We start from the raw sequence: 26751 nt of genomic DNA, 5'->3' as shown, positions 1-26751 counted from the left end.
AATGTGTCCAGGGATCAAATACATGAATAATAAATGCCATTGTATATTAGATGCTGCACACGAATTATTGAACGCTACGCACTGTGAATACAAGTAAAATATGTATTTCTTTCATAAAAGAATATCGTATGTCCCCGTAAGTGTGGCAGAAATAACTGATATCAATGCTTCCGCGTTCTACAGCGAAGCTGTTAAGGGCTCAGCTTTCGATCGTCCCGTCCGGCTGTAGAAAAAAACTCTCATTGGCCGTATGCTGTATGTGCGAGTGAAAGCGCGCGAGGGCGAGGGACGCGTCCTTTCACGGGGAGTGAACACACGGCGGAGAACAAACGTGACTTCCCAGTGGAAGGGGAGCGGTGGGCGAGGAGGACATCGAGGCACCCCAGTAGCGATGCCTTATGACTTATTTTGGAATAGTCTTATCATCCACCGCTCACCGCCGGCTGATCCCGTTGATAACGCGAGCGGACCGTCGCTCTGACCACTGACAAAGCGCGATAAGCGCGAAAATGCATTATTACTTTAAAGGCATCGCTACAAAATACCGGCCTAGGCTGTGCGTGTGCGTGCCCGCTCTCCTACTGCGGCGCATGCGCGCAGCCCTGCCGACCTCTGCCGCCTGTGCCGCGGACTCTCTCTGGGCTCTCGCCCGCCTCTCCCCAACTGTGTGGACAACGGCGTTTAAGGCCTGTACACGCTCGAGCCGCACATCGCCGCAAGCCGCACCGCCCTCGCGCGGTCCGCTTAAAATGGCCGCTCTGACGTCACGAGAAGCGGTCGTGAACTTTTTCCAGCATGCAGCATGTATGCGGCGACCGCACAAACATGGCGCTGGTTCGAAGCGAAGCGAAGCGCGAGGCCTAGGCTGCTGTGGCAGTTTTTTTTTTTTGTCGTTTTTGTGTTTTTGCGGAATCATTGCAAGAGTTATCGAGCACTCGCGGAGACAGTCGTCGAACGGAGCAATCCGATGTACCCTGCCTGACCTCTTCAGCGCGTGCGATCGTCAACGGCAACAGATGGAAATGTGTTGTGTTTACGCGAGCGTCGGAAGCAATGAAACCGGTGATTTCGTGTGTGTTCGGCCGTATTTCGCTTGTGCAGTACCAGCAGTACAAACGCGAAGGCCATCACATACACGCGCATTCTAAGCATGACACATGCATTCAGTACGCGCCAGAACGAAAATAGTGCGGTCGCCCATCTCAGCGTATGGTGTACCTAGGTGTTGTGTGTGCGCGCTTCATCGCTGCGAAGCTCATACGTGTATGTGCATTGTGCAGTGCTGGTTTGTGTTTAAGAAGTGACCATATGACCTGTAGCGATTAGCTTTATTGTCGCGTCATTGCAGCCATTCGTATTGTGCTGTTTGTGCCTTGCTTCATGTGAGCTGTTTTGGGGGCTGCGATGCGCCTTGGTGACCGCGAACACGTACAGAGCGTTTGAGTGCTGGGGTTCTTACTGTACAAGGTGAAGGGTACTGTTATGTATACGTGCAATGTGTCACAGTGGTGCTAGGCGTATAAGTATTCGTTTTATGCGATATGCATATGCTCTGAAGTGAACCGTGCATACAGAACGGTTTGTACAGAACATTAGGCCAAAAATTCAAGGAAGCCAAAACCAAAATTCAAGGAGGCGGAAACAAACCGTACGTGTACACATACATTGAAAAATAATGAAACCTCCTTCTCCTTGGCCGAACTTTCTTGTAGCTAAGCAGCTGCTGAGTTGGACACACACTACAAGCTCTTTAGGGTGCTTTTTATGCATGTGCTCTGAAGTAAACAGTGCAGAAGCACTGCTGGTCGTTTGTGCTCTTTGCATCTCAGTATGGGTTTTGTATCAAACCAGCTTTCCTTGCTTTGTACACGTGTTGTTTGTTTCCAGTGTTGTCACTGCACATTTTACTCTTTACGAAGAGGGGAGGCTAGGGAACAGCTTAAAAGTTATATCACTGCTCCACGTATTGCAATTATTAATTTTGTGCCAGGTGTCATGTGCTGTAATGTAAACAATGCAAATGTGCCGCATGCTATTTTTTGCGGATGTGACGACACTGCAACGCACCTTCTCTGCCACTGCCCAACCTTTCATGCTGAACAATGTGCTTTGCCAGTTATACTCCATCTCAGTAGTTCCTTGCAGCACTGGGGCAGCGGCAGAGCTTCTTAGCCAATAGGAAGGCTGAATTCCCCTCAAGATGTGTTCATCCGTGCTGCGTCAGCCGCTCAGCGTCTGCTTGCCATCCTTTCGATACATCAGCCACTGTTGGAGCAGTGACGCAACAAATGTTCCTACGTTGTAACTAAAGACTGCGTTTCCATGAATGCTACTGTTGGGCTTCGCTTCATCGACACGCTATCTGAGCAGTTCAATACAGCCTCCTGAGCCAGTTTTAGTAAAAGTGAACACCCTGATAAATGTTCACATGCACCGCGCCATCTGCTCAGCGTGTATTTGACGTTTGCTCACCACTGTCATCACGTACCGTACTAGAGCAGAGTAGGAATTAATGATGCAGTGAACAATGACGCACTCGTAGCGTTCTGCATCGTCAATGCATCACCATTGCAACTGCTGTGGTGCCACCTGCCAAATAGAAACCAAACCACTTTTACTGCCTGTGTAGCCCTAGCAGTGTCAAAACAAACAGCTGATCTCAGTAAGAACAACAAAAAATACCTAATGCTTTGTCCTCAGCATGAGATGAGACTACGCAGTGATGGATTTTACCATTTATTTATTGCTGTCGGGGCGTACAGCTAGTAAAAGGGCAAATTGAGATTGAAGCGGTGGTCTGGGCTGCATGGGCGGTGCCATGTTGCTGCGTAATCACGGTTAGGGTGGCTACTGATGTTACCAGTGCTAACCGCCACAGTAATTCATCGTACAAGATGGGAATGCGAGAAGGGCCTAACATCTGTAAATCTTTTGTGAACGCTACCATGTAGCCTGCACCAAAGGACAACAGAAAGCTAGGCAACATGAGAGACGTAAGGCGTGGAATTGACAAGGGAACAATGTTTAGGGGGGGGGGGGCTTCATGCACCTTTGCAACGATCCATCTCCTTACATTAATTATCTGCCATCATGTCAACAAACTCATTACAGTTCGACTTGTAAATGTAACATGGATGTATTATGCCGTTGTCGTGATCTAAATAAAAAAATGAAGAAAGGTGTTCTGGGGGGGGGGGGCAAAAAAAAGAGAGAGAGAGAAGGAGGTGGGGGAACCCTGGTTTCTTATATGGGAGTAGGCAAGAGAGAAAGGTCCTTTGCGTTGCTGGTCGGGCAAGGAAAGAATGCCTCTGTACACGAAGAGCAGGTCACGTTCTTGTACTACAGATTCTTTGCTTCTATTTCGGCTGCTACTATGCCGTTTTAAAGAATTCTTGTGGTAGAATACTCCTTGGAAGACAGTTTACAACTTTTATAGTATAAGTAAAATTTTCCGCAGGGCCCTGGTGAACGGTCCTCTTAAATTTCTGAGGGGCCCATCAAGGGGTTGTACAAATTAGATGAGTTGTTTCTATGCAAACCTCACATTGAAAAGCTTTGCAAAAATCTCGGCAAGGCTTGTTATATTCTGCTCAAGAGCCGAAATTGTTTTGATACAGAAACCCTTCGAGAAATTTATTTCAGCTTGTTCCACAGCCACCTGTGGTACTGTGTTACATCTCTGGGCCATTCATACATTGAGCCATTTATAAAACTTCAAAAGAGGGCTGTCCACTTTATGACTTCCTCACATTACAATGCTAACACAACACCGCTCTTTCAACACGTAAACATTTTACCGTTTACTTCATTACTAAATTTTAAACTCTTGTAATGGTTAATAGTAGCATCGTTACTGACTACCTACTCTCTGCTACCAACTTTACCGAATCAGGACGCTGTACACGCAGTGCACTAAAACAAAATTTTCTGGTTCCAAAGGCTTGTAATGTGTGTGGTAAACGGAGAATTTGAAGTGTTGGAGTAGTCGAGAGGAACGTTCAGCCCACGTAAGTTAGAAATGCAGCTAATTTTCAGAGATAATTAAAACTGCATTTTCGTGATCTTCTTTCGTATGTTTATTAATACATTCACCGCTTCCTTTTTCTTTTTTCTGGTGCATTTTCCTTTACTTGTAGATGTTCAATGATACCGTTTGCATTTTGAAGATTCTTTGTATTGTATTCTCTACTTCTTCTAATGTAAAGTGCACATTGTTGCTGAGTTTAAGTACACGTGTCTGTGTTAAATTAATTGCTTTGCTTCCTCTACATTTTTTATGGATTGGAACTGGCCTCGAGCTAGTGATCCCAATGTATTTGTTCACATTATGTTTTACTCTGTACTGTACATAAGAAATAAAGTTTAATTCAAGGAAACATTTTTCTCACAGGGCCCCCTTGCCTGGAGCTGCAGCCCCCTTAGCCCATAGGTTAATCTGGCCCCAGTAGTAACTACTATCACGAATGCAAGTTTTGGCTTGCCATCCCTTTTATCAGGTTAACATTGATTTGCACAGCAGAAATCCTAACATTCATTGCATGCAGAAAACAGCCTTAGATCAAAGGACGCAAGTAACTTGTGTCCTCAAGAATCTAAGCCTTGTTTGAGGTTTTCTGGAATGAAAGCAGTTTTGGTACCTTAGTCTGACACTCTATTTTGCATGACTGCAGCATTTATCATGGATGCGAAGTGGGTGTTGTGACAGAAAGCCAGTGTGCTCATACAAGAAAAAGTACTGCAATGCCGCTCAAAAGTTTTCTAGGTGTATTGTGCAAAACCACAATTAATGTACGGGAATGACATGACAGTGGTCATAACTTAAAGCAACGGTTCATTACAGATGGGGTACACATGTATGGTCACATAAACATGATGGTGCAAGCTTGACATATAAGTGATATAGTATTTTTTAAGATACAAGTGGCATGGTGACATACCGGGAATCAATGCTTGTTATTTCTTTATTCCCAAAATTATCAGTTGTACAATACTTGTGCCCCGATACAATGACATATCTCTGAATCACAGATGTCACATCCTATCTGCCCTGTGAAATACTTTGCCGCATGAAATGGAAATCTCATTGACATAATCAGTTATAGATTTTGCATTAGTTTTATGCTGTTTCTTGCAGTCTTGTCTTTCATGAGTACTTGCATAATATGGAAAAGGGTACCTGGACATTCTAAATGTTATCTATATATGACCACACAACTATTATTTTTTCCTAATCAGAGTAGGCTCTCGTCTCATTATATTAATTGAACTTCTTTAACAATGAATACGCGACAGGTACTTGCATGTGAACAAGTGTATGTAGCCTCCAAAAGGCAAGCACGTTTACGAAAGTATCTTTCAGTCATATTGGCAAGAAAATTTTCCCATGGGCTTTTTTTCACGCAAAAGGTGACCACACATTTCTTGATCTAGTAGACTGATCTTTTATGCTACAAGTCTGTGCTGTTTTCCTTGCAACGAGTAGTTTTACATATGTCTACAACACGTAGGTCCTTCATCGGCTATTTTTTTTTCTACAACTTTGATGTTTTCTTGGGAACGATATATTGCACGTTTTTGAAAGCTAGCCATTCAGAGGCCATTCTTTCTTGAAAAGCTTCTTTGCAGCCAGGCTCTAAAGTTGTTGATAGACTGTTTATGTCGATTTTTTTACGTAACAATTAGTAGTCTTGCATTTAAAACTTATCCTTTGTGCCCAATATTTAGCTCTCTTTTTGCACTAGTTAAGGTGTGGTAGCTAATTTTTTTATATGAAAATAAATATTGTTACTACAGGTACGTGTGTCGTCGTATGACTATTGAATATTTGATAAATAATATTTTATTCAATTCGTATTTGAAAACGTTTACATTCGCCCACCTTTACTTCTTGTACAATGCACAAAGAGGCACGCAAGCCATAGTGGTGCTTAATGAAGTCTCTTTTTGCTGCATGTAATAGTGGCACAAAGCAGCTTCTCACAGGGAACTTGATTGTGTTGTCTTGTGTATTGTTCTTCTGCCATATGTATTCTGAATTGATAATTATATCACAGACAGATATATAACCTCTCAATGGAACAGACATTTATTTGATACACATGAACTCGCACCCTGTTCAGCTGGCTTTCAGTTACGCTGACTGTGGCCAGCCTCTATAGAGTATGTCTGCAATGTGGTATGAGGGTATGTGTGCAGTGCTACTGTTAAGCCAACTATTGTTCTCAAAGCAATGTATTGAGTAAGGTTATTGCATAATTATTATTAAAAAAAGACAGCATTAGCCCAGGTTTTAAGGGTGAGAAAATGCTTGGTGCACTTCACCAAGCATACAGACAGCATATAATGTGACTACATACCATGTGCTAGTTTGTATTTACAAAGTGTTTACAAAATGGGGAAGGTGGAAGTGAGACTCCTTGGGGAAGCAACACTTCAGTTGTACTGATGGTACGGCGTGACCATATAATTTCCTTATTGCTTGGTTAAAAATATGGTGGGTTACAACCTATGAAATGCCACACCAGCAAGGCTGAACATCCATCCTTACTTTTCAGTGGCTTAAATACGCCACTGTGTTGTTGAGATTCCGAAATATCGCCTCGTGTGCCACGTTGTCAAATGCCCCCTTCAGGTCTAGCGCGAGAATGGCCCGTGGTGTGTGACAGGGATGACAATCTCCTTCAATTGCATTAGCACTTCCTAGGTCTCAAGTTGTCGTATAAAGCCAAACATGGGGTCTGGCATTTGCTGGGTTTCGTCCAGGTGTTGTTGGAGACATTTGAGTACTATCTTTTTCATTATTATGCTTATGCATGATGTGAGGGATATCAGCCACAGGTTGTCAATGTGCGGGGACTTGCCCGGTTTGGGGATAAAGCGTACTTCAGCTGTTTTTCATTCTTGTGATAGCTTGCGTGATGTCCAAAAGTCATTGAAGGGGTCTAGAAGCGTCTCTAGGGCCTGATCTTCGAGGTTAGCCTCGAAGATTCTGGTCGGGCCCGGGGGCACTGCTTCGCCGGCTTTTTTCATCAATGGAACAACGACATAACACAGAATGAACGAACACGAGGGCTGTGTGACACGGTCATATTCCATCATGTAATCAATTGTACGCTCACTTTTAACTTGGCAGCTACTAAAAAAAACCATAAGTAAATCAACAAGCCGTAGTTGAATATTCACTCGCGTGCTCGGTGATGAAGAGAAGTGACTTGTCGATCTACACAGCTGTATTCCGCGATAATAGAACCATCTGTATAAGAGTATGTTAATATACAGGGCGTTCATTTTAAAGTGTTACGGAATTTTTAAAAATCGCCTGTGGCAGGTAGCATAATTCTTATCGTTGAGCTGTGGTTATTCGATGAGGTGGACATTAGTAGCACAAAAAATCGAAACAGATATTCAAGTAACAAAAATTGACTAATGAACTTCTTAGTTAATTACTTTACGACACATATTGCAATTTACGAATTATAGCCGGTGAGCTTGCAAGACGCATCCACTTGAAATGAATTTCCAGGATGACGCCAGATTTGAGATATTATTTTCCGAGGTGTGGGACGAAATACATGGGCGTTCCAGTTACTTTAGTGCTTCAATGTATAAAACAGCATTTTGGTAAAAAAGTAAGTGGAACAACAGTGCATTTTTAGGGCGAGTTTGATGGCACATATCTCCAAACTGGCGTCATTCTTGAAATTCATCCCAAGTGGATACGCCTGCCAAGCTCACCGGCTCCAATTCGTAAATCACAATATGTGCTGTACAATAATTAACTAAGAAGTTGATAGTCATTTTTTTAATTAGTTCAATATGGGATTTCTCGTGTTACTAATGTCCGCCTCATCGAATAACTCAGCTCAACGATAAGAATTATGCTCCTGCCACAGAGGATTTCTAAAAAAATTTTAAAACTTATAAATGAACACCCTGTATAACGCTGCGGCCCTTCAGCGTGCTACGCTGTTGCTGCGACAAATCCCTTGTTCATTGGCTTAAGACTGCAGACAACGACCGTCAAAACTCTGGCAGCAAGCGGATACGCCGCAGCGGCGAACGTACGTGCGGTCTATCGCTTCAACGGAAACTAACTCAGCGCCGCATAAAGGTCAGAGCCGTGTGGAGATAAGAGACGGTGCGAGCGAGCGACGATCGCGGTTGTTGGCAGCGTAGAAGTGCGCCCCCCCCCCCCCCCCCCCCCGCTCCCTCCGGCGCTGGCTTACCGCTTCCTTGCTTGCGCGTGGGAGAGATAAGAGACTGTGCGGACGAGCGACGAGCGCGGTTGTTGGCAGAGAAGCGCCCCCCCCCCCCCCCCCTGCTCCCTCCGGCGCTGGCTTTCCGCTTCCTTGCTTGCGCGTGGGAGATTGAGTGCGTTCGCTCTCCGTGATAGCGCGCGTCCCCGCACGCTTCCGCTGGGGCATACGGCGCGCGGCGAAGATTTTATCTATACGGAACCTCACGGCGACGCCGACGGCGACGGCGACGGCGACGCCGACGGCAGAAATCCGGTTGAAGTGTCCATAATGGCTTAAAACGCACGCGCGGTCTTGCAAGCTTTCGCTAGCACATCTACAAAAAATGCGCCGTCACGCCGCACACAACCGAGTACATAGCGATGTATGTTGTTACAACAGTATGCGGTAGCAATGATTTTTTAAAAAAAGAAAGAAAGCAAAACGAAAAAAAGGCGCAGGTAAGATCACTGCATAGTGTTCGAGAGGTGGCTCAGCGCGCCAACGCAACACATGCAGTCAACAGAGTATGACAGTGCAAGAGTTTTGCGTTTTCGCCGTGACGCGGAAGCTTGAACCAACGCCGACAAAATATGCCAGTGTCGTCTGCTGTTGACGATAGTTGCCGACTTAGAACATCTTTGCCCCGCCTTTCGGTTGCCGGTTCTTAACATACGTCGCTTCCCCAAATCGGAGTGCGGATGCCGGCACATGCGAACCGCTCGAGCTCACTAATCAGAAAATTACCTAATAAGAAAACAAACGTAATAACAAAATCCTGGCTCGGGCCAAAATTTTGCTGGTCGCCAGCACACAAACGCTGCGACCGCGCTGTTGCATGTTGCCAGTCGCTGGTTATCTGTTTTGCCAGCCAGAGGGCGCATGCGTACGGCACCGCTCGCGCCGGTCCCAGCGTGAATCGAATTTTGTGCTCGGTTGCTTCAACCGTCCGCTGCCACTGAACCGCCAGCATGCGGTGCGGCTTGCGGCGATGAGCGGCTCAAGCGTGTACAGGCCCTTAGCCGTTCGTCGCGTAGCCAGCGTTTTGACAGCGGTTGTGTGCGGTCACACAAACAACGCGCACAACTGTTGTCGGCGGCGGCGGCGTTTTGCCCGCGTTCGCACCGAACGTGCGCGGCGTTGGTGACGTGTTTATTAAGAACGTGCCAACCTTTGCCGTACACCCTATGGTGGTATACGGCAAAGGTTGCCACCATAAGGCCATGGTCCCTGTGATGACTAAATAAATGAAAACCACCGGGTCATATATATTTCTCATTCTTTAATAGTTCAAATAACCAATTACACCATCACATCTTAATAGTCATAATTGGAAATACATAATTCCCACCATAGTACAGCTTCACTGGTCTTCCATCTCCACCCCAGTGCGAGGGCTGACAGTTTTTTTTTGTCTATTTAATAAATACAGAAAATATCACGCGAACTTTAGAACTATATCAGTTCAAAACCAGGAAGGCAGTGCAAGCAGCTGATAGAAAAAAGTCATCATCATCATCATCATCATCATCATCATCATCATCAGCCTATATTTATGTCCACTGCAGGACGAAGGCCTCTCCCTGCGATCTCCGATTACTCCTGTCTTGTGCTAGCGTATTCCAACTTGCGCCTGCGAATTTCCTAACTTCATCATCCCACCTGACTTTCTGCCGTCCTCGACTGCGTTTCCCTTCTCTTGGTATCCATTCTGTAACCCTAATGGTCCACCGGTTATCCATCCTACGCATTACATGGCCTGCCCAGCTCCATTTCTTCCGCTTAATGTCAACTAGAATATCGTCTACCCCCGTTTGTTCTCTGACCCACACCGCTCTCTTCCTGTCTCTTAACGCTACTCCTAAGATTTTTCGTTCCATCGCTCTTTGTGCGGTCCTTAACTTGTTCTCGAGCTTCTTTGTTAACCTCCAAGTTTCTGCCCCATATGTTAGCACCGGTAGAATGCAATGATTGTACAAAAAGTAAAGGTTATGAAATTAACAAGTTGAGGACAAATATTTTTGATGAATCTATGTCATTCAAGAACCTTGTTTACATTTTTGTACATATGCAACGGTCAGGGAAAAACGTCAATGACGCTGTCCTTTGTTGCAATGGATTGCGCAGGAGCAGCTGTTACCCGTCGTGTATTGTGAGTAATTGCACCGCAATTATAGTCGCCACAGTGAGTACACATACAAAGCAGGAGTTCTGCAAAATATACATGAGAAATGCGAAGATAGAATGCAATATACAAATGTGAAGATACAACTTGATAAAGGGCAAAAAAGTCGCTGGAAACAAAGCTCACTGCTTGTATACATAAAACCTCGCAACAAGATATTTAAATATACGTATGTCTCCAATAAATCTACGTATCTAAGCAAACATCACTGTATATAATGCGTCAAACAAGACAAATAAACATGTTGCGCAGTCACAGATAGTAAACTTTATGCATAGAAAGACAGACGATCCAGGCAAGAACAATACTATGATCGCAGAAATCGTGATATGTACTTGGGTCATGCAGCGGTCGCGACAGCACCATATGGGTAGAAAAATAGAGGAAGATGCAGAAATCAGTACGAAAATGTGTATTTTAACTGCCTGCACAGCGGCAACAATTATTCTGCACCCAAAATCAAAGAAGGCTATTGCTTCGTTTCAAAAAAGAATAAAAGTAGGTAGGCAAAAAGGAAAGAAAAGGAGAAACGAAAGCCACAGATGATGCGGCAAGTTGATCTACCCAATATCCGAGTGGGTTTGTTGGGAAACGCCGCGTGGGCCGGGCTTTCAATGAGCAAGGTCGGTCAAAATTGGTTATTGATGTCCTCGTAATTTTCGTATTCGCATGATAATTTTGATCATGATGCCAACTGTTATATAATGGGCGAAAATTTCTGCGGTTTCAAAAGCTAATGAACAGTCATACGTTTTCATAATTACGAGTTTATGGACCGGAAGGAACACAACTGTTTACTTGCATTGATTTTTGCTGCTTCGCTATTTATAGAACAAACTTCACTCGGTGGGGAAGTTTATCGAAGCGGTCAATGACTTCGGACACGTTGATGCCGACGTCTCTGTGGGCGTATAAAAGCGCCAGTTTAACGATGCGTTCCTCAGACATTGTAGAGTGCAAGTATAGTTATTTAGTAATCTCATGTTTGAAAATATTTGCTCTGCGCTGGCAGTGTTCACTATAAAGGTGACTAGAATCTTGAGCAGTTTGTACACATTTACAAAGAACCTCCAGTCGCAATGAGAGAGGGTATGTATTACGGCGATAAAACCTAAAAAACACTTCTTCGATGTCGTTGGCATCCTTGTTTAGGTACCTTGCACAAACAGTAAGCTGTTCGATTCCAGCAATATACGTCGTTTTGTCAGCAAGTACGGAGAAGCAGCCTGCAGCGTTTACTTTTGCACCAATAGGCTTTCTTTGATTATTTCACCACAAATTTCTATAATTTGGTTTTGTACATCTGGGCTTAAATACGAGGTATTAGTGGGGCAACTTTCCAAATGGTTCTTCAGATATGTATCTTCACAATCAGCTCGCATGCGAACAAGCGCTTTGAAAATACCAGTATTTTCAGCGGGGGCTTTGCTTAAATCCATAGGACCATTGTCCCTATGGCAACGGAGGGTCAGACTTTGTCGCCCGCAAAAAAGAACTGTCTCAATAATAGGCCGTTAACTTTCTTCTGTTTTCTCTTTTTTACTTTGCGTGCCCTGGTCCAGCTGATTAATCACATTGCCATGGGCGCGCTTCCTGAAAATGTTTGGAGAAAGTTATCAGCTGCCAGCTGACAGTCACGGTAATATTTAGTATTTTTGTGTATGGAAGATTGTGAGCGCGTGCTTCCATTTCTGGAACGGCGTGAATACGTGGGCTCCAGTGCGCGCATGTTGGCCCAAGTTTATAAGAACATCAAACCCATAAAGTTCCAGAATTCAAAATCTAAATTTACCAATTCTAGCCGTGGAGTCCGCAAGGCGGATGGAAAGAATTCTCAGGATGGCACCAGTTTCGAGATATTAATTCACAAACTTTGCGGAGAAATGCATCGGCGTTCCAGTCACTTTCTTAACAAAATGTCATTTTATGCATTGAAGCACAAAAGTATACTGGGCCGCGATTTTGTAGCGAGACATTATGACTTATTCTACTCTAGTCTTATCATCCACCTCTCACGGCCGGCTGATCCCGTTGATAACGCGAGCGGACCATCGCTCTGACCACTGACAAAGCGCGATAAGCGCGAAAAGGCATTATTACCGGAAAGGCATCGCTACAAAATACCGGCCCTGGAACGCCAATGCATTTCTGTGCAAAGTTCAGGAATTAACATTACGAAACTGGTGTCATCCTGAGAATTCGTTCCAAGTGGATCCGCCTTACAAACTCTATACGGCTAGAATTGGTAAATTGCAGTGTGGGCCATAAGGTAATTAGTTAAAACCTAATTAATGAGTTTTTGTTAATTATTCCATTATGCAATTCAGTTTTTAGTGCAAGTAATGTCTGCCTCTTCGAGTAAAGACCAGCTCATGAACTTGAATTGTGCTACCTGCCATAGGCAACTTTAAACATTTTTGAAAGGGTTCGCTAAAATACCCGGTATACAGGGTGTCCCAACTAGTATGCAACAAGATTTAAAAATATGCAAATGCCACGTAGCTGGACAGAAAAAAGGTAATGTTGTTTGCCGTCGCTTGTAGATTATTTTTGCATGCACATAATTACATAATTAGTGTTAACTAATTAATCAACTTCTCCATTATATAATTAGATGAAAAGTTTCAATGATAAAATTGTAGAGCAACAAGATACACTCCCGGTACAGCTTTCTGTTGTTCAATACTTGCTACATAAAAGTGTTTTTCCCGAGCGTGAAAGAAGCCCGCGAATACGAGTACACGCGAAATTGCCGCGCGACCGGCCGCTCGAGGTATTTGCGTTTTTTTAACATGAAAGTGTTTTATGCCGGGGTCCACCAAGACTTCACTGACGTATTTCCGTCACGGAAATACGTCATAGAACATAATACAAAGAAAGAAACCAGAAGAAAAAGTTCCACAAACATGCAAAATTTGGAAATCGAACCCACGACCTCTCGGTCCGCGACGATAGATCGCCGAGCGTTTAACCCATTGCGCCACAAACGCATTTGCAGACAGCTACACAGACGCGCCTTATATATCTAACACTCCTCCGTGTACCCGCGCTCTTGCTCGGGGCGGTTCCGCCGCCTACGAGCAGAAAAGAGAAGTACTGCATTATGACACTAACGCGCACCGACAGTGAACGCTTCGGTGGTCTCAGCACTACGACGCCTCGATGCCAGCATTCGAAGGGACGCTGGCATCAAGAAGCACTACCAACGCCACCTTACTCAGCACAGCGGAGCGTGGCCTCCGCAATTAGCTCTGAAAATGTTTCTGAAGTTGATCGCGGAGGCTGCAATTACGACGCGCTGTACGCGCTGATTTGACTCGGTGACGATTCAGTTACGTGCTTTGTCTTGCGCGTTGTATTAGTGTGTCAGTTACGTGCTTCGTCTTTCGCGTTGTGCTAGCGTGTGCAGCGTAGTGCAGCTTCCATATGCACGACGGTTGCTCATGGTCATCGACGTTGGTAGTCGTGATGGAGGAGACGTGCCACCAGGCGTCAGCGTGGGTGCATCAACGCCTAAGGGCGCTTTAGCCACAAAACACCAATAGACATTATATATCAATGTGCAATAAACATTACACTACTTCTGTGAAGACACATTTCACTTTCGTGTTCTATACCGATTCCTATATAAGAGGGATCAACCACATTTTTTTTCTTTCACGCTCGGAAAAAAAAACACTTTTATGTAGCAAGTATTGAGCAACAGAAAGCTGTACCGGGGGTGTTTCATGTTGCTCTACAATTTTCTCATTGACTCTTTTCATCTAATTGTATAATTGAGAAGTTGATTACTTAAATAACACTAATTATAAAATTAGGCAGAATGCAAAAAATAATTTGGGTATCTCCAAGCGACGTCAAACAACAATACCTTGGTTCTGTCCAGCTACGTGGCATTTGCATATTTTTAAATCTTGTTGCATGATAGCTGGGACAACTTGTAAATCGCTGTTTTGGTCTAGGTAACGTGAGGGCGGAAATAGAGGGGCAGATCTCTTACCGGGCAAGCTACCGCACGTACGCTGCGATGCGCCCATGTCTATAACGACGCCGCACGAACGTGGTTGGCTACTGACGGAACACTACGTCGGATTTTTCCAGACGTTCCTCCAGCCACTCATGGCCACTCGATAGAGCAGATACTGACCTCGTTCTCAAAAGAGCGACGAAAAAAAAAAGTAAAAATGCGCGGCGGGAAGTGGCACCATCAGAAAGCAGTGGCTAATATAGGGGGCGATCGGGATGTAACCCAGTGCCCTGCAGTGGAATCTTATAACGGTTCGGAAAGCGAAAGGTTCACTTCGCCGCTTGCGCAGCTTGCGTCACTAAATAGGCCGCTTCCAAGCCGGAGGTGGCAGAGAGGGGGCCACATCTGAAGTGTGCGTCATCACATTGCGCGCTAATCGAAGAACTGCGCAATGTCTCTGCTTGCTCATTATACAAATTGTATAAATTGCTCAAATATAATAAATTTTTGAAATATAAAAGATCATTGGTGTATTATCTTGCAAGTTTTAAAGTATAAACATGTGGTGCCGGGCGTTTACGCAGTGCTTGAAGTAATTTATTAATGTAACTCTTTTTCATTCTTAGCTGACAGGTAGTGTCGAAAGCGTAAATGAGTTCGCAGAGCACAGCGCCATGTCGTCTGCTACTTGGAGCTTGCACGATGCACACATCGGGGCCGGTATTTTGAAGCGATGCGTTATGCTTTATTCTATACTAGTCTTATCCTCCACCGCTCACGGATGGCTAATCCCATTGATAACGTGAGCGTACCGTCGCTCTGACCACTGACTAAGCTTGAAAAGTACGAAAAGGCATTAGCATCGGAAAGGCATCGCTACACAATACCGGACCAGGCCTGCACGGTCAGCACATCCTAAGTAGCGAATGCGACAGAACCGTGAGCTATATAGGGAGTTTACCGTGAACTGGCTCTTCGGGCCACCTTTACGAATGGTCCATATCAATTTTCCTGTTTTTTGTTCGCCCTTCGTCCTCGGCTGGGACACGCCGCCGCGCTGCCCTTATCGCTGCGATCTGCCTCACGGCGCGTCACGTGTTAGAAACAGTTGTATGCATGAACTCGAACATTACAATACACGGGTCCTGCATTGCCTGCGCAAAATAACATCGAACAGCGCGGTGATGGCGGCACGCGCTCAACTGTAAAATTGTGAACGAAAGTGTAGCACTACCGAACTATAGACCAAAAAGGGCAGCGAAATAAGAGAGCTCTCTACTCTTTCCGTCCTGACTCGGCAATCTTATCAGCCGAACAAAGGAAGCGCTGGAGCTGCCAGGGTGCTCAGCTGCAACCCTTCTGGATGCTGAATGGTGATTCGTGGGCTACGAACACTGGCGATAGCACAGGGAAATCAATCTCGCCATGCAAATATCTCCCTGGCATTGGCTTTGACAGCCGGGGTCACAGGAAAGCTGGCCCAGCTCTTCTACCGGCCAACACAGTAATTGCGAGAGCAACTTAGTGGATAGTGTCGCCAACAGAGATCTAGGCCATTCCGACTGACCTCTGGAAGCTGCAGGCCGCTGGCGAGGAACCGGAGCGCGCTAATCCTTCCTCTCGGTGGAATGGCCACTGGCACGCTTTTACCCGAGTATCCTCCAATTCTTAGCATAGCCCGAAAAATGCCTGCTTCGAAAGCCGATAGTGACGGTGCAAAAAAAAAAAAAAATTCACGCAGAAACTTCTTTCGGAGTTGTCTAAGTATGCGTAAGCATTGTGCCACTTGCTCATCTCCACGCAGCCCAGTGCAGCGCTGCGGCTACACAAACTGCTGCCGACTGCGGCGCAAGGTAAATTGATGATGCAAGCAAACTGCTGCAGGTGGTGGCGCCGGGTGCGCTGATTATGTTCCGATCATTATAAGCCATTATCCCTCTTTAGCCGCTATCTATTATCGCTTGTAAGCCGTTATCGCCTTACCCATCCGCGTCGAACCATTATCAACCGTACCTCGGCGGAGGCTGCGTATGTCATGGCGCAGCCGCGCGGGCCCTATCTTGAAAGCGGTCTGCGTTTGGGGCCGAGCGGTGATAGCTTCGTGTGTACTGTGTTCTCGCCGTTTAGTTCGCGATGAAGCGAGACGCGCATGCCCTATCTTGAAAACGATCTGCAATGGGGACAGAGTGGACTGAGTGCTGATAGCTTCGTGTGTGCTTGGTTCTTGCCGCTTAGTTCGAGTTGAAACGAGAGGCAGAACGAAGGTCAATGCCTTCGCTGCTGCGGGCCCCATCTTGAAAGCGTTCTTGAACGTGACGGACGGACGGACGGACGGGTTTCGTCGTTGGGTAGGCATAGAAATGCTTACGCATTTAATAATTTTCCGTCATCTCTACGAACGCGTATCACACTTCCAGCCATCGTCGACACCGAAAGAGGAACGCCAAGGAGAAGGCGAGGGCAAGTGATAGCCTCCGAAGCAGCCAACGCACGCACACGCGACGCCCGCGGGTCTCCGGGGCAGCGTGGCCAAGGTCGCAAGCCAACAGCCAAGCCATAGAAACCGAACCCAAAGCATACTATCTCTTCGCCGGTTTGAATGACTCCGAGTTCGTCGCCGTGTTTTAGCTTTGCGCGGCCTGAGGAGACGCCCTCAAGATGGAGGACAGCGACGCTCATTCTTCTAACACCATGGACGCCGATGTTGCCTCAGGTCCGGACGATGACAGCAACTGGTTTCTTGTGGCTCGCAAGAAAAAACGCTCAACTCAACCTGCTACGATCCCATCACCTGCCCCGGTACCCCGCAAGACGAATGCGCACCTCCCTCCACTGCCATTTGACCACTACAAGGTAGTGTTCAGTCCGAGAGATGGTCTGAACCTCGGTGCGTGGCCTCAACCTTCTGTTGCCCAAGCCATTGGTGTAGCAGGCTTCATGCTGCTGTACTAAATGAGCTCATTATCCGAATCCGCACTGACCAAAACCTTGCGGTGATTAGCACATCGGATGAGAACCTCACGGCCGAACTTCAGAAAGTCCAATCTATAAGTTTGGGCCTCAACCAGCACGCCGTCCAAGCCTACGTAGCTGCACCTGACAACTCTTGCAAAGGGGTAGTGCCAGGCATTGAACCGAACACCACTGTTAACCCGCCGTGGTTGCTCAGTGGCTATGGTGTTGGTCTGCTGAGCACGAGGTCGCGGGATCGAATCCCGGCCACGGTGGCCGCATTTCGATGGGGGCGAAATGCGAAAACACCCGTGTACTTAGATTTAGGTGCATGTTAAAGAACCCCACGTGGTCAAAATTTCCGGAGTCCCCCACTACGACGTGCCTCATCATAGCCTCCTATATACTTCATGCCTGCCCATCAGCGCCGAGAACGCAGGGAACCGGTCGTCGCGCCTAGTGCCGTCACTCACCACCAGTTGGCGGTGCTACCCCAGAATATAAATACAGGACGCTCTACGGCGGCGTGCGCTGTAGCATAACTATATATCACGCTATATTTTTTTTACCGGTGCCGATTCTATTGTTTTACAACATCTGCGGGCGTTTAACGCCGACACAAGCGTACAGGCCGCCGCGCATTGCTTCTTCCAAAAGAAAAGAACGATAAAAGGAAAACCACAGCTCTTATCTGTACTAGTATGAAGCTTCATTTTCCTCCTGCTTATTATTACATATGTCTTGTATGTCAGTGTGGAAAAAAAATAATGTCGGCTCTAATAACTGCACAACAAAAGCTTTTATTGCCATCCTTTGGATTTAAAGTTTGTGGAGCTTTCGTGACAGGGGCTTCTGTGAAAAAACTTTTGCGATGTCGTTCTTGTCCGTTATCTTCAGCGCAAAATTAGTGAATAGAGGGCGGAAGAACTTTGTCACCATGATCTCAAACAGTTTCTCGTGATGCTCAGGCACTGAACAATTCAATAGTTCACGCTCTCGTAGCACTTGAGCAGCATTCACGGCAGTCTCCCTCAGCGGCTGCTTAACATTTCTTAGCTTAGCGAGCACTACTTCAACCTACTTGTGGAAAGAGTTCAGCACAACTACGAGTTCGTCTGACCGATACAGCAGACGGCTTCTGTCTTGAAGCCTAATCAGAGAATCTAATGGCGCCGAGGGCTTGGGCTTTGTCAACAAACTGAGGCATTCTTTGGAAGACACCCGCTCATTAACAGCTTAACAGCTCTCGATAGGTATCCGCCAACCATCGCTAGTGCTGCACATTCTCGCGAACGAAACGTTTCTTTGCGCCGGGTACTGTGGTTGAACAGCGCTACTGTCGCCTCTTTGGGAAATTTTTTGGATGGTTCTGGCGTAGTACTTACGCTCAGTTGCCGGCGTAGCGACGAGCATGTGCTATCTTCCGTGTCCATCACGTTGCTGTTTGTCGATGTTGACGCAATGCCTGTCTTCAGATACCTTTCTATTCCGCACAAAACTGCCCGTGCGTCTGTCTGATCGTTGCTTCCTGCTGACCTCCTCAACCACCCAAAAAAAGATTCATTGGCGTCAGACGAGAGCTTTCTAGTCAGAACAAATCGAAAGTGCCTCTCTCTCAGCAAGTATCTGACGCATTCCACGTTTGACACATTCAAACTTGGAGCCACTTCTCTGGAAGTTCCTCATCGCTCGGAATTTCATGAAATGAGATGCCCTGGACCTGGACCTCTTACTGTACGAGGTGCATCCAGGTCCACAACAATACGCCATACTACTGGGTATCAACTCGCAAAGCGCCCTATCAAACCACCTCTTAAAGTAGCACAACTCACTCGTGACCACAATGTCTTCTTTTCGGCCAGAAGGCTCTCATTTGCGCTGCTGCTAGACGTCCTCAATACGGAACCAACAGTGTCCCCATGTCACCAGCCACAGTCCTTCAATACCATGCCGCAGCTCACCGCGTCAATCCAAGGCAGAAGGCAAGTTTTTTTCCCAGCCGTGGACTGCTGCAGAAAGGTGATCTCCCAGCAAACCAGCGAGCCGTCGGCAGGTGAGGCAAATTAATATTGTCTCAATTTGACACTAATGGAGACGCGCACACGCAATTTTTCCTGCCTTTAACCATGCACGGCGGCTACCGAACTATTCTGGGGTAGCCGCGCCCCTAGCGGGCGACCTGCGAGGAGGTCAGGAGAGGAGGTTGAACGGCGCTCCCGGAGTGATTGCGCGGGCACAGAAAGTATATAGGAGGCTATGGCCTCATAATCAGAACTGGTTTTGGCACGTAAAACCCCATAATTTAATTTTTTTAACACCACTGTGAAGACGCTACTAGAAAACTTGCGCTGCTCAGAGGCTCCCATCCTTCACGCCCGCATGATGGGATCTACAAATCAGGCCCTCGTCACTTTCTCCGGCATCCAGGTACCCCGTCACGTTCGCTTGTACGGAGCAGAGCTCCGCTGTTACATATACCGACCCCGCCAACAGATATGCAGTGTGTGCCTGTCCATGGGTCATCGAGCGGACGTGTGCCCCACGCCCGACAAACCCCGCTGTGTAGCCTGCGGTACCTCCAACCCACTACCAGAACATGAGTGCACACCTAAATGCATACATTGTGGAGGCGATCATCTCGCCACGGACCCTCGGTGTCCATCGCGTCAACAACGGCCGTTCAATAAGTCTATGTGCTCCAGGAACGCCTCAAACGCGAAAAGCTGTGTCCCCCACCTGGGTCAGCACATAGTCAGCCTAGGACGACTGCGGGCTCTCTGCGGAATCCGGACCAACCGACAAAGACACCAGCGAACCCCTCTGAGCAACCCCCAACTAGTGGACGCAGCAGTACTCATGGCCCACCTGGACATGATCGACAGGTAGACCGGGGCCGTCCAGGCAACCCCTCCAAGGAGCGCGCTGCTGGCAATGGCCATCCAAAGGAACATGGCCAGGAAAAAAGTACCCACAACAAAGAACAAACGGTAAGCTGGGCAGAGCAGTTCCCCCCTCTACCTCCCTCTCCACTCCTTTCCCACACTATCACGCGAACATCAACGCGACAACCCACTCAGCAACCCATGTCAGTCGACACACAGCATCGCCTTCACAACCCACCACCTACGATCCGCACAGACTACTGCACACGAGAGGCGTTAAACGAAATGGCAATTTCACTAAGGAAAGAATTCGCCGCTATGATGCAGGTAGAAATGCAGAAAATGAAGGATGGCATTATGGCCGAACTAACAGCTCCGCTCCAACAGCTAATCCAACAGGCCCTGCAACCTGCCGTCCAGCAGATAGTAACAGACGTTAAACAAAAGATAGCGGCTGCCTTTGGCCAACTCCCTATTGCTCCACCTGCACCCAAACGTGCGTTGTCTCCCACACGCGACACACAACGAACACATCCTTACACCCGCCCATCCCGTTTGCTGTCACCGTCTCGAAAAACCGCCCCACCAACAACAGCTACGGCAATCCCACTTCCCGCCACCCTCTACCAAGATTTAGAGCCGTGAGAAGTGCCTCCGTGTAGCAACGAGGCCCCAGTATTAGATGATCATGGCCAGAAACGATAAGTCAACGCGTGCATCCCCCCAACTCCTACGCGTATGGCAGTGGAATTGCAGGGGTTACCGTAGGAAACGTGGAGCTCTAACGCAATTCATTGCTACACAGCCGAATTCTCCTGATGTAATAGCGTTACAAGAAGCGCAATGTACTCCTACACTTCCCGGCTACCATACATACACGGACGTAACAAACAATACACCGCATCGTACAGCTACATTAGTTTCTAAACATATCACCGTCATCGAACACACCCTCCAAAGCTCCTCCATCTCGCATGTACTTCTCGAGTTGGTCCCTTGCTCTCCCTCCAATAGCAGCCTGTACGTGCTTAACATCTACAGTGCACCGAACGCAAGGCAGGACGACTTTGGTCATCTATTCGCACAACTATACAAACAGGGTAAACATATATTGATTGTAGGCGACTTCAATGCCCCCCATACGGCCTGGGGATATGCAACGGAAACACCCAAAGGCCGCCGACTTGCTAAAGCTCTCGCAGTTCATCGCATGACCCTGCTGACGGAACCTGATCAACCCACTCGATTAGGTAATAGCGTCAGCAGGGACACATGCACCGATCTCACGTTAGTCAGAGGGGTTAGTCACCACTCTTGATGCAACCTCATGCATGGTGAATCTGGGCAGCGATCATCATATACTAGCTACAGAGCTTCAGGTAGCAGCCACGCGCGCCCCAGAACGTATCATAAAGATAACAAATTGGGATGCATTTAGGCATAACCGAACATCCATTACCCCTCAAGACTCTCCCTCCCTTGAGGCTTGGATGAAACAGCTCCAGTCCGATTTGAAAACAGCAACGAAATGCATCACTGCGACGACGGAGACGCCGGATGTGGATTGGCATCTGCTCCCTCTCTGGGAGGCCCACAAGGGCTTGACACGGTGGTGGCGGCGGCAGAAGCATAACCGAAAACTTAGTCTCCGCATCGCCAACCTAGCCGCGGAGGCAAATGACTACGCAAACACCCTCACTAGTAACAATTGGCATAACTTCTGCGATCGCCTCAACGGCACACTAAGCACACCTCGAACGTGGCGTATACTCCGCGCATTGTTAAATCCCACGCAAACAAAAACACACACTGCTAACACAATCCGCACCATCCTCCACAAATCAGGGCTCGACGATACCACCCTACTGCGCACCTTACAGCAACGCTACATAACCACGGGCGCCTGTCCCGCCTACCGCGATTATCCACAAATACACAATACACCCCTAGATGTCAACATTACAGAAGGAGAGGTTAGGGCGGCCTTGCAGAACATTAAGCGTAATACAACACCCGGGGCTGATAGGATTACATACATACTTCTACGTAATTTAGATGACCAGGCCATCCAGCATTTAACTGCTTTTTACAACGAACACTGGAATAACGGCACGCTACCACAGGACTGGCGACACGCGGAGATCATACTTATTCCTAAGCCTGGCAAGCCGCTATCCCTCCAGAATCTCCGACCTATATCTTTGACTTCATGTGTAGCTAAACTCTTCGAACACGTTGTACTCTCCCGACTCCAGCCATTTCTCGAAGACACTCACTTTTTTCCGGATACACTCTTCGGCTACCGTCCCGGTATTTCTACACAAGACGTTCTGATACAACTTAAGGAGGACGTGTTGGATAGCCGCACTTCAAATCAGGTAAGGGAAATCCTGACCCTGGATCTCAAGGGGGCTTTTGACAACGTCTCCCACGATTTAATTCTCGACAATCTCGCTTCCTCCCAGTGCGGCGCACGTATCTACAATTACGTCAGGGCCTTTCTTTCTGACCGCACGGCCACTATTGGGATTGGAGACCTCCGGTCGGACGTTATAAGTCTCGCAGGCAGAGGAACGCCACAGGGCTCGGTCCTCTCTCCCACCCTGTTTAATGTGGCTATGGCTAAACTCCCTCCATTATTACATAAGATCCCCAACATCCAGCATGCCATTTACGCAGATGACATTACAATCTGGGCAACCAAAGGATCAGACGGAACCATTCAGGATGCTCTCCAGGAAGCTGCATCTGTTGTACAAGACTATGCTGCCACCGGGAGCTTTACGTGCTCAGCCGAAAAGTCAGAGTTGTTAGTGGTACACAAGCGGCGCCGCAGAACCGACGATTCTTCTGATATTTCACTGGTCCTTGATGGCCGTCCTATCCCTCAGGTACCTCGACTCCGCATTTTAGGCCTCCACATTCAGGCTGATGGCAAGGCCTCACACACTACGCACCTTCTGACTCAGCAGATAACACAAATTACACACATGATCCACCGCATCACCAATCGCAGGAGAGGCCTTCGCGAGAAGGATGTCCTCCTCATAGTACAAGATCTCATAGTTAGTCGGCTCACCTATCACCTTCCTATCAAATTCTCACGCTTACTCAAACCGAAAAGATGGACGTCCTTCTACGGACGGCGGTGAAGGCGGCTCTCGGCTTGCCTCCACACGCTTCTACACGACGCCTTCTTCAGCTTGGTGTCCACAACACCATAACCGAACTGCTCGACGCCCAGCACAACAGTCAACTCCAGCGTCTTAGGCAAACCCGCCAGGGTTGCGCCATCCTCTCTCGTCTTGGCTACCCCACTCCTGAAAAACCCACACAGGTACCACAACATAAAGTCGCTCCTAATATTCGCGATCTCATTAATGTGGCTCCGATTCCACGCAACATGAATCCCCACCGCCATGCCGGCCGTCGACGTGCCCGAGTTCAGGCCATAACACGCGTCTTTGGCGATGGCACTACAGATTTACAAGTTCTTTACACTGATGTGGCACGCTACCCAGAAAAGCCCGCCATGTTTCTAGTGGTGATCGACAACACAGACGCGCTCGTGGCGTCTGCCACACTTCGCACTACGGACAGTGGTTCGGCAGAGGAGGGAGCTATTGCTCTGGCCATTGTCCACGCCTCGACATTACCGTCACAGGACGCCTCTGTCACCATAGTGACAGACTCACAGGCTACTTGCCGTGCCTTTGCGCAGGGACTTGTGGCTGCGCATACTCACAATATCCTGTTTTCTGTCTCGCCGTCCACTTTGAGTACGGTGCGCATCGTCTGGACTCCTGGACACGATCTCTCCATGGAAATGAACGCGTTCATGTGGTTGCCCGAGGTCTGACCGGCCGGGTTCCATCGGAAGAGCTGTCCAATTCAGACGACGCGCCGACAGAACTACTAAACTACAACGCAATGCTGGAGTACTACCGACAGAGACGTTATACGTATCCTCCTCCCCATCCTTCACTTAGCAGAGCAGATGCCGTCGCTTGGCGGCAACTGCAGACTAATTCATTCCCTTGCCTCTATATGCTGCATCTCTTTCATCCCACTCTATACCCTGCCTACTGCCCCTACTGTGGATCCGAACCAACAGTCTATCATTCCACGTGGGAATGCTCTAGTCCACGGGGCGTACCTCCTATCCCCAACCCCACCCTTTCCTCTTGGGAGTCTGCACTGCTCAGCTTAGGCCGGCAGGAACAGCAACAGCTGGTCCAGCGGGCTCGCAGGGTCGTGCAAGACAATGGAGCCCTGGACTGAGGGCCCCACCCAACGAGGAAGAATTACCTTGCCTTTGTGAATAAAAGTTTATTCTCTCTCTTCGCCGGTTCCGTTCTTGGCCGACGACGGGTTCGCTTTGAAAATGATTGACAAATGCGTAACACGTTAAAAATTTGCGCTGCCGTCCGTCTGTCTCTCACTGCCGGCGACGCAAGCACAATACTGACCAATCACATGAGGCCAAGTGAACCGTTCGCTTTCCGAACCGTTATAAGATTCGGCCCCTGTAGTCGTGGTAAACCCAGCTATCTTGCATCGCCGGGTCAAAACAGCATAGCACTCACGCCAACCGTTTAGCGAGCGTGACTGTTAGCGACACGTGGCGTCGTTGTTGTAGGGTAAGCATCCACCTTCTGCGCCTGCAGTGCACTCTGCACGCGCGTATATACATTCAAGGCCGAAAATAATAGCATTGGGATGTGAAGCGCTTCTGCCTTGAACAAAAGTGCTACAGCTGCACGCAGGATGGCCTTAGCTTTGTTTTCGTTCTTCTCTTTCTCTTTTTTTTAATTTTCATATTTTTGTTGTTGGCTGATTTAGTCGGGCGCTCAACCGAGGCAACTTCTTGCAACCAGCAAAAAAATTACCGAGGTTTCTATTTCGACTGCATATTTTTTTAGGGGGGGGGGAGCAAACACTTCAATCGTTACTGTTTCACAACCACGTCGCAATGGTGAACCGTCATTTGCAAGTGAAACAGCGCCAGGGTCGTCTTGTTTTGGACAATGCTTGCATTTTCCCACACACACACACACACACACACACACACACACACACACACACACACACACACACACACACACACACACACACACACACACACACACACACACACACACACACACACACACACACACACACACACACACACACACACACACACACACACACACACACACACACACACACACACACACACACACACACACACACACACACACACGCAGGAACTCCTCTAGGAGTTGTCTAAGTAAAGGTAAGCATTGTGCCACTTGCTCAATCTCCATGCAGCCCGGTGTCATTATCAATGTTATGAAACTGGGGTTCTTCACAAAAGAGCCTCCCAGACAAGCTTGCCGTATTCAGGTTTGAAGCTTCACCACTCATATCTTCAAAATTGGCACGCCTCCCTAGGGAATAAGCGTGATGATTTTTTACCAAGGAGATGGGGGCAATTAAGGCGGCGGTCCGACTCCGGCGGCACGAGCCCCCCGTTTTCAGTACTTTTGGAACAACCGTGGCGGCTCTTCTACTTAGGATATGAAGTTGTCGTATTAACCATAAAAAAGCTTAATTCTTGTAGATTCCAACTATATATAATATAAAGAAATTGATTGATGTGATTTAGAAATAAATGTTCAAGAACAAGCATGAGATACATGGTTTTTGCGAACTGTGTCTCAGTTGTGACCATATTTAGAAGAAACTACCACACTTACTGTATTGCGGCTTTCTCTGTAGCTTTAGGACATATTTATCTAGTTCCTAGACTTAGAAAAATAATTTTGAATTTTTACTTTTTGGATAATTTGCTTTTGAAAATTGCCAAATATTGCAATCTTCTGTTATAAATAGCCCGGGCAACTACATGCTCAAGGAAGCTACATTTTGGATAAAGTAGAGTTCAAAGAATTTACATTTACGACGCAAAATTTCATTCATGTAACTTTATTAGTTTTAGTAATAATGCGGCCGAAATTAAGCAATATTTAGAATTCTGGTTTTATTTTTGCCCATTTTTGCGGGAAGGTAATAAAGCTACGAAGCTGCGCTTTAAAACTAATAAAGGTACATGGGTTCAATTTTGCGTCCTAAATCGAAATTTCTTGAACTCTACTTTGTCCAAAATGTAGCTTCCTTGAGCATGTAGTTGCAGGGCTGTTTACAACAGAAGATTGCAATATTTGGCAATCTTCAAAAGCAAATTATCCAAAAAGTAAAAATTCAAAATTATTTTGCTACGTCTAGGAACTAGATAAATATGTTCTAAAGCTACAGAGAAAGCCGCAATGCAGTAAGTGCGGTAGTTTCTTCTAAATATGGTCAGAACTGAGACACAGTTCGCAAAAACCATGTATCTCATGCTTGTTCTTGAACATTTATTTCTAAATCACATTGATCAATTTTCTTATATTATATATAGTTGGAATCTACAAGAATTAAGCTCTTTATGGTATATACCACAACTTTATATCCAAAGTAAAAGAGCCGCCACGGTTACTCCAAAAG

This window comes from Dermacentor silvarum, chromosome 1, assembly GCF_013339745.2.
Source record: "Dermacentor silvarum isolate Dsil-2018 chromosome 1, BIME_Dsil_1.4, whole genome shotgun sequence".
NCBI classification, from domain to species: Eukaryota; Metazoa; Arthropoda; class Arachnida; order Ixodida; family Ixodidae; genus Dermacentor; species Dermacentor silvarum.
The sequence above is the reverse complement of the archived record's forward strand: the minus strand, read 5'-3'. Positions refer to the sequence as shown.